Source organism: Anomalospiza imberbis, chromosome 1, assembly GCF_031753505.1.
Source record: "Anomalospiza imberbis isolate Cuckoo-Finch-1a 21T00152 chromosome 1, ASM3175350v1, whole genome shotgun sequence".
Taxonomy (NCBI): domain Eukaryota; kingdom Metazoa; phylum Chordata; class Aves; order Passeriformes; family Viduidae; genus Anomalospiza; species Anomalospiza imberbis.
The window spans coordinates 85,165,466-85,174,701 of NC_089681.1; the positions used below are offsets into that span (position 1 = coordinate 85,165,466).

Consider the following 9,236-nt stretch of genomic DNA (forward strand, 5'->3'; position numbering starts at 1 on the left):
GAAGATTGTTCTGCTGCATGTAAAGTGGACCATGCAGATTTCTGTATGTTTTCAGTATGCATCATTAGATAATAAAGTCTTTTGTGAACAAGGCATTTGTAGCCATTTTTAAAAGAATCTGTCTTCAGTGATGGTAAATCAGGTAATTTGTAAGACCCGCCCCTGCATTTCCTATTAATCATTGAATTAAAGGGATTATTAAATGTTATGATCTTTGGGAGAGCTATAGGCTATATTAATTGGATATATAATTATCACTGCTTAAAAACAAAGCAAAAAAACCCTACAGATACTGTCTGTCTGCTTTCATTGTAATGAAATTATTCCTGTAGGACATGGGATTCAATTCAGGCTTTAACTAATGTTTGTGCTGTTTTTCTCACTTTTCCTTTTTGATGGTGCTGAAAGAGAAAAAAGGAAAGCGAGTCACAGGCCACTCAACGCCTACTCCATGGGTCTGATTTGCTGAGACACCAACTTCAGCTTCCTAACAAGGTTATTTCTGACAGCATGTGTAGATAAACATTTAGCAACAAGTTAAAAGAGTTGAGACAATTGAGTTGGTTATACAGCGTGAGGAAAACAGAAACAACCTTTTCAGGTCCATACTGCTGTTTTAATGTTCTCTTTGACGATGTTAAAAAGTTCATGTTTTCATTTTTTTATTAATATATTCTGACAGGCTGTGGAAACCCCACTGGTTTCACGTACTTTATAATACTTTGAACTAAGAAGGATTTTTGTATCCATCTAGGTACATAATGGCAACAGTCATGCACTCTTAGTGCACTCAAGAATGAGGAAAAATGCCACAAAGCAGGTCATTCTGCTGGTGGGGAATACCCCACCAAGGAGGTGTAATGAACTAACTACGAAAACAAGCAGGAGATGGGTGGTTTTGTATACCTATTTGGAACCTTCAACCTGTCTCTTCTCAATTTATATTGTAAAATCCCTAATAAAAAGCAGTCTCTCCCTATTTCTACATATTGAGGTATCTTTTTCATACAGGAAATGAAAGAGGTTAGCTTTCATGTTTAGTGAAACACTAGTTGCTTGCTAGTTAAATACAGCAAGTGTAACTCGCACTGTTAGAACATAGGCAGCACGTCTGAGGGCACTTTTACACAGATGTAGCAATAGCTTAGTCTTTCTGTTGCTTTGTACCTTATTAAACTAGGAATATGAAACAATGAAATGAGTTGGTGATACAGAAACAAAGCAGTAGAAAAGATGCCCCTTAATGCCTACAGAATTGTTTTAAGCTGCTCTGGAGAAGCATAAAGTTGCTCGTTTACTTGTTCTTTGTGTTGTAGGTGCAGTTCAAAAGAAGATGAAGGCTACCAGAAGATATGAACAAAGGTTTCTGTCCTATAAAAGATATGAAAAATACTCTTCATCTAGTTCTGTCTTAATCTTTTAGTTTCCAGCATTTCAATTTAGATTAACACTGCTGCATTACTGATAATTCCTGAAACATACTTGATGTATTAAAATTTGTTACATGTGTTGTTTTGTTTCTGGTTGAAGAGATTTTTATTGCAATTAAATGCAGGTAAACTAGCATTACCTTTAAATTAAGTATTCTTAAAATGATAGAATAAGCAGTAAAACATCTATTACCTTTAGTAAAGAAAAGGGCCATTATATTTGGTTAAAATAAATGTGTTAACCAGAAAACATTTAAGCAGGTGATGCACTTTTTTCTATAACTTCAGTAGTTTCATTATTTATTTTAATTTTGTGAAACTTATTATCCATACAGAGGATAGCTGTCAGGGGTTATGTTTTTAAAAAGTGGGTTTCAGTCCCCCATCCAGCTGATACTTCTTGTTTACAACAGTAGAAAACTCTTTAGTTCTGGCTTCAAAAACCTCTGGACTTGAGGATTTTTTGACACCATTAAGGCCCCTCTCCAGTTTTGGGCAATGCCTGTCCCAGAGCCTGAGGTCTCTAAGGGGAGTAGCTGTGGCTGCCGTTACAGTCAGCTGAATTCTCACGGTTGTGGCTGGGTGCAAACGGAACAGCTGTGCAACAGTGAACAATTTCTCAGCTCATCTAATAGGGAGGATAACTTACCTTTTCCTCCTGAGCACAAATTTTTAATTTATGTATTTGCTAGAGGTCCTATGTACAGAAGGTTTGGCTAAATCTACTGTGCTGATTTCTATTACCTTCTCCCTTATGGTGACAAGGAGCTTCACATTTAACATACTCAGTTTTCCAAGCCTTCTGAAAAAACAAGATTCCAGCCCTGTGGAGTTAGAATGTGTTTTTATTACCTTGGTGTATACTACTTAGTTTAAAAACTAATTACTGTTCAAGAGTTTTTAATAGAAGATAATGATTCCTTTTAAACCTTTTTTAATAATACTTTATCTCCATACATAGGGGAAGTGGCATTAAACCTCTGAAGAACCTTTATGTGTATATTGACCCCCATACAGAAGGCAGACCAGACTGTGATACTGCTGGAGATAGAAGGATCTACAGCATGTGTAAAATTGTAATGTGGGTGGAGGATGTTGAGAAGTGGCAATTGCTTGAAATTAATAAACTATGCTTAAAACTTGACTTCATCCTGTCTTCTGTTGTGCCTCCATATCCTACTGCAAAGCTGTGAAATGTATGAACAATTTTTTCAATGCACTAGAAATTAAGTGTAGTTCTTTGAATGGGGTTGCCTCCTTAGATATCAGAGGCATTAGAGAATCTCTGGAAAAAGTCTTCCTGAACATGTAAAATGGAGCTTTTGTTAAATTGCTTCTCCTATAGTTTTGGAATCCCCCTCAAAAATTAAAAAACCCTCAAAAAAACGGAAGATTTAATGTGGATTGACTTTTATTTTCACTGTGCCTTTTTTTATCATTTATAGCAAGGTATTAACCTGTACTGAGTCAGGGGATGAAAGAATTGTATTGTATTGCAGTGAAGGGTAGCCATATATTCTTACAGATAAATCTTTATAAGGGGAAAAAATAGGTGAGGAGTAGCAGCATGGTGAATTGGAAGGGAATGTGTTTTCATTTATTAACTTGTAAGTTATGTATCATGTTATTAATTTAAGTATACTTGTGTGTGGGTACAGAAGTGAGATTTACCAGTGTGTTTTGCACTTCTGTGTCTTAGTTTTGTTCATCTAAGAATGTAGATAATTAAAACTTAATTTTAACTTGTGACAGTACTTACTCTAAATGTAAAACCTTGGCCTTCCTTCCATCATACAGCTATTGAATTCTTCACTGTCTTAATTACTTCCTCATAAACATTGATTTTGATGATTGTGGCCCAGGTATCTCTATAAAGTAGGTATGAGGTAATTATAAAATAATGAAAACCCATGAACATTTACAAAGATTCAGTGTTTGGCTTAAGTTACTGAGAAATAATTTTACACTTCTTATGGGAAGGTATAAATTAAAAGGCTCTATCTGATAGAGTAGCTGTTGATGGTTCAGTCTCAGAAGTGACTTTTTAAGTGAGAGAGCAACAAAAGAAACTAGGAGGGGTCCCTGAGGATACCTGAAGTACACCTAGTCTGAAAAATGGGACTGATAGTATCTACCAAGACTAATAAGCAAAGGAAGTCTGTACAGCTTTAAAAAGAAAGGAGTTGATAACAAAAGTTACTGGGCACAAGAAGGCAGAGAAGAAAGCACTCTTGATTGCTGGTAAGTGTTAAAACGAATTCTGTATTGTTAAAGGAAATGGACCTCTTCACAGACTCTTAGTGAAATTCTGACATGTTCAAGTCTTTGAGAGCCAATTTAAACCTGAAGCTACACTTCCTTTTTGAGAGGCAGATCTGTCACAGAATCTGACATAGTATCAGGCACAAGCATAGTTTTAGAGGATGAAGTTGAATTCATTGGTGAAAAGACAGGTAACCACCCTAATCTGTCATAGCATATTCACTTTTCAAACAGCTCTTAACTACTGATAGCAAAACTCCTTGTGTAAAGGGGACAGCTTAGATACTCTACAAATCTTCCTCCTATGTTAAAACAAAGCTCATCCTAAAAATGTTATCCAGATGAGGTACTCCATGTAAAACAACCTGACATTTGGGCTGCAGCTTTTCCATGGGAAGGAAAGAAGTTTTGCTCAACTAAAGCCAAGCTGACCTCCATACCATGGTTACTTGAGTATCTACTAGTCAACTAGGAAGGCAACACACAGAGTTCTGTAAATAATTTCATGAAATTTAGTCTAGATTTAATATCCAGACAGATAGGCCAGCTGGGTTAAACTGGTAAAGGTGTGCTCCTTCCAGCCTCTTGAATGAAGATGCAGCATCATGGCTGAACGTGAGGACTGCCTGCAACCAGTGTTCCTTTGGGTGATCTCCTTCACACAGAATAATGACAATTTGGTCACTGAAAGTTTTTAAGTTAAAACTGAAATGCACAGAATGCCTATCCTTTTAGTCCCTGTGGGAGGCTTAAATAAATCTGACAGAGCAAATTTAGGCATAGAGGTTCCTTCTTTCACAGAGAACATCCATCTCTCTCTGACAGGGTAGGAAATGGCTGGTTTCACAAGTTGACCCAAATTGCTTTGTAGTTCGTTAAAGCTAATATACCATGTCCATTCTTATTTGCAAGTAATTTGCAATCTATTTATGTTAATAAGGCTTTAATACAAAACCTGAGCTGTAAGCTCATGAAAATTCCAAGCACACGTAAGCACATAAAAATCCAAAATAATGCCTACATCAAAACCTTTTTCTTTCTTGAGGGTTTTCTTTAAAAATAATCAAGAAATCCTCATTTCCTGTAGTAAATTACGTAGTAGTTGAATACATGGAATTGAGAGCAATTTGGGACGTCTCACAGACGATCTGCTTCAAAGACTGCAACTAATCCTGTGTAGGATTTGTTCCAGACTCCCACAAGAAGGTGCACACCCACTTTACCTTCTCATGCTGCTAGGGCCAGGGGGAGGCCGAGGACCTTTTCGGTACTGTTCCTACTGGATTCACAACATGGTTTTGATTTTCTAGTACACTGATCACAGAACAAACACATAAACCAAGACATCAAAACAAAAGTAACATCTAGGCTTCCCTCCTGTTTCCCAGCTGGCCCTCAGTGACAGAAATTTGACTGTGGCAAAGCAGAGTCTTGTTCAGAGTACGTGCTGCAATGTTATGAATTAAAAGCTATCCAGATGTCCATAACACAGCTAGATGCCAGGCAAAATAAACAAATAAATCAAAAATCACAAACTGCAGTCTGGTTTTGGTCTAAAAAGTGTTCTAGCTCCAATCTCATTTTTTGCATAACCATGAGCAGTCCAGTGCCCTGTGATGAATACCCAATGATAATACATTGTAAAGAAGAAAGTGTTATCAGGGTCATTATCTGCAATAGGAATTATAAAAGGAAATGAAGCTTGAAAGGCCCAAAGGAAACTGTGGTTTGGTTTAACTGATTTTGAATGCAAGGGACAGGAGTTTAAAAATGTTTAGTGGTTTCTTGGTTTAATATTATCTACCTCTGTCAGAGGTAAAATATTATCTGCCTTTGCTGAGCACTCCTTAAGCCACTGGATTTCCACAGAGCTTTATGGAGTAGGAAAGGAGAGTAGCAGAAGCCCCCATCATGGTTCTCCCAGTTTCTAGTTGACTGAGCAGAGACAGTCACACATAGATCCATTGCTTTCCTGATTTACTATAGAAAGAGAAGGCACAACTGTTACAAGATTGTCCTGTAACAGGAAATGTAACATCACAGACATTCTTCCTAAATCTTTTGAAATACAGAGTTTGCAAAACACTTGCAAAAGCGTATTGAAAAGGAAAAAAAACTTCCAAAACCTGGCCATGTACTCTCTGCTAGCTACAGCACATAATAGCAAAATCTGGGACAATTCCCCTCTCCACCCCATTAGCATCACCTTTCTCTATGTTTTTCCAGCAAGAGCAAAGGGAGAACACATTCTCAGAGAGGAAGAACTATGAGGTAAGGGTAGGGTTTGGGAAAGGGAAATGTTTAATAGAAGAGGGTTTTGAGTTCTTACTTCCTATTGCAGAATTTGTTTGTCCTAGATGGGTAGATTAGCAGGAACTAAATTTGAAACCTATCTACGGTTTGCTAAAAAGTTACTGAAATTGTTCTGAGGTAACAATTTTAGAGCAATTATGTCAATTGTTAGGGTATCTAATTGCTGCATTGCTAGATAATAATTTAATTGTTAGTAGAATCATCAAAAGAAAATACAACAGTGGTAGTATGAGTGGAAAGGTGCTTCTCTTCACTAAAATTCATCTTTTCGATTATGAACAAACCAGGTCATGAGTGTTAAACTTGGTGTTAGCCATGTATTTTATAAAATTATGTTTTCTTCTGACATCTAACTCATTTACAAACACAGTCAACAAAAGCAGTAGCAGTAAATTCTGTGTGCTTTCCCAGGAAAAAGTGCATGTGAAGATACACGCCATTACCACGCTTGGATATTTTAACAGAACCTGTTGTGATATGCAGGGAGTCACGGTTTTAAACTGAAGGGGTGAGCAGGTTTAGACTGGATATTAAGGCCAAAGTCTTTTACAGTCAGGGTGGTGAAACACTGGAACAGGTTGCCCAGAGATGTGGGGGATGCCCTACATCTGGAAAATTCAAGGGGATGTTAGATGGGGCTCTGAGCAACCTGATCTAATCAAAGGTGTCCCTGCTCATTGCAGGGAGGTTGGAATTAGATGACCTATAAAGGTCCTTTCCAGCCCAAACTGTTCTGTAATTCCTGCAGATCCCAGTCTATGCCCTCTCACTTTGATAACCTGATGACTGCTGTTGAGTGTTTCAGCCAATTCTACATCCCTACAACTATGATTTAATTTGGATCCCATTTCCTGGTGTTGTTTATTGCAGCTGCATAGCAGAACAGCACAAAATCCTTACTAAACTTAAATGACATTCACTGCTGACCACTTACACACCAAGCAGGTCACAGTTATGAAGGAAATTATATCAATTTGATACAGTTTGTCCTTGACAAAAATGTTTTGTTCTATTACTGTGGATTCTATTGCTACTTGGAAATTTTCAAGAAATTTCTCCACTGATTTTGTGTACTTACCTGTACCTTCTTTCACTTCTTTTACAATGGCAGAACTTGATAAAAAAATGGCATTCTGTACTTTTATCACAAAAGAACTGTAAAGTCACACATTTTCAAAAGATGAGGACTAATGGAACAATATCAAAATGTCAGAAGTTGGCTTTTGTTGCTCAGCTGCTTTAAAAAGTTTTAAAACGTTCCACAGTCATCACTTTAAATGTCAAAATGAAATAGAACAACATTCAGCAGTGCTATAAGACAGTAAAAACATTCCTTCAATGCAAATTGCAGCAACTTAGAAATTGTTTTGTTATCTTCTTTTAGGTATGTTGCTGCAAACTCCATGGAATTTCTGTAAGTATTTTAATTCCTGTTTTTTTAAGCTATGCAAATATTTTACAGATTTTAAAATTAACATTCATATCAATAAGTAAATAATTCCTTATTTCATATCTGTAAATTAGTTACACTACTTTTATCTAAAAGACAAGGTAAAAATACATTCGCGATAGATATTTTACTCGCTGAAAAACATGAAACTCTACACATCACTAGATATTAATTAAGGTGAATACATTTCATATCCCTAATTATCATGAGGGATATAAATTGGATATATCATTATTTGTGTATACTCTCAGGGAAAACAAGGTAAGTGATTATTCAAAGTTCAGGTAGGAGTTCTCAGTCTGCATAAATGTTTCCTATGAATTAGAATACATGGTGGACAAGAAATGTTTGGAATTAAAGTACTGACGTGGTTCTTGTAGTTCCAGGATTTAACTAAATTGGAAGAGGAAGTCCAGTACCAATAAGAGACAAACAGCCAAGCAAAACCTCCCTTCCTGCTATATCCTACTTCACCAACAAGTAAAACCAACAGTCAGACAGAGAATAACTATCTACTGAAGAAATTATACTAATAATGGGATTAATGAATTGTATATTTAGATATCTACAAGCACCTTTGGGGTGCAACAGACTAACATGCTTGAGAGAAGACTCAAGGCTTTTACTGGAACACACTGGTTTTTACCTCCCAAATGCCCTTCCTTAACTTTAATGACCAAAAAAAATTGACATCAATTAATAAAAACATGTTGAGTGCTCCAATTAGAAAGTACATGAACATAATTACCTGTTGATATTTAATTCCAGAGTGTTAACACATCTTTATGTGCATTGCTCTCCCCTGTTTAGCCTGGCTTGGTGCCCCTGACATGAACTACTCAATTTAACTTGATATAATTATTAAAATATTACTTTACCTGCTCAGAAAAATTTGTCTTCTTCCAGGCATAAAACATTCATTCTTTCTGATATTTTGAGTTAGCTAAAGTAAGGAAAATTTTGTTCAAATATCAGGAATTTGTTCCACAATAAGCACAGGGAATATGAAATAAAACAGGATACCTAATTTATTTGGCCAACAAAGTTCACCTCTGTTATGCTACACTTATGCTCAGATAACCTCAAATTTAGCAAAAGGTCCTCAAGAGTCCTGCAAAAAAAGAAAACCAATTTGAGATATAGTGCTTGTGAAAACACTTCTCAGAAATTATCGACTTGCCTTTTTCCTTTGATCTTTTACTAGAAAACTTTAACATGCTACAAGCATGTAATGTAGTTTCAGTGAGCTGAACTTGGCTTTTAACATACCTCAGGTGTTGGGTCTGCATGAACAAGGTGGGAATTTTAGGAAGGGACAAAGGTTTTGGGCTTGCTTTTTCCTCCCCAGATTTTACATGTTGCATTCTAAACCTATTCCACTTTCTTATGGCTAAAATGTATTGATACCAATTGATATTGACATTACCTATATGTCATAGGCAATACAGAGTGCATTTTAATGTTTACTCGCTTGCAAATCTAAGAAAAATAATCTTTGAAGAAAATATTGCAAGTGGAAACATTTTGCTTGATTTCTACAATATTATATAATGTGCATAATTGTCTGTAAGTACCCAGGAAAGTTTCTAGGTGCAGGAAACCTTTTACTGATGACCATAGTTAAGTTTTCATCATAAATTCTAACCCGTTTGAAAACTTTTATGTCCTTGTTCAGATCAGAGATCTATAGCATTACCTTCATGGAAGTGTTCACATCCAGCTGGAACAAGGGAGAGGCACTTCAACACAGCACAGTCATTATGGATATTCGCTGTAAATTC

At 36.3% G+C, this 9,236-nt stretch overlaps 1 long non-coding RNA gene across 1 annotated transcript; it reads left to right on the plus strand.

Annotated features, from left to right (window-relative positions):
* The first annotated feature begins 366 nt into the window (after positions 1-366).
* On the plus strand, positions 367-2,574 carry LOC137478653 (uncharacterized). The gene is made up of 3 exons (XR_011001709.1): positions 367-495; positions 1,317-1,362; positions 2,392-2,574. It is a non-coding gene; the product is annotated as an uncharacterized lncRNA (long non-coding RNA).
* Positions 2,575-9,236: the final 6,662 nt, after the last annotated feature.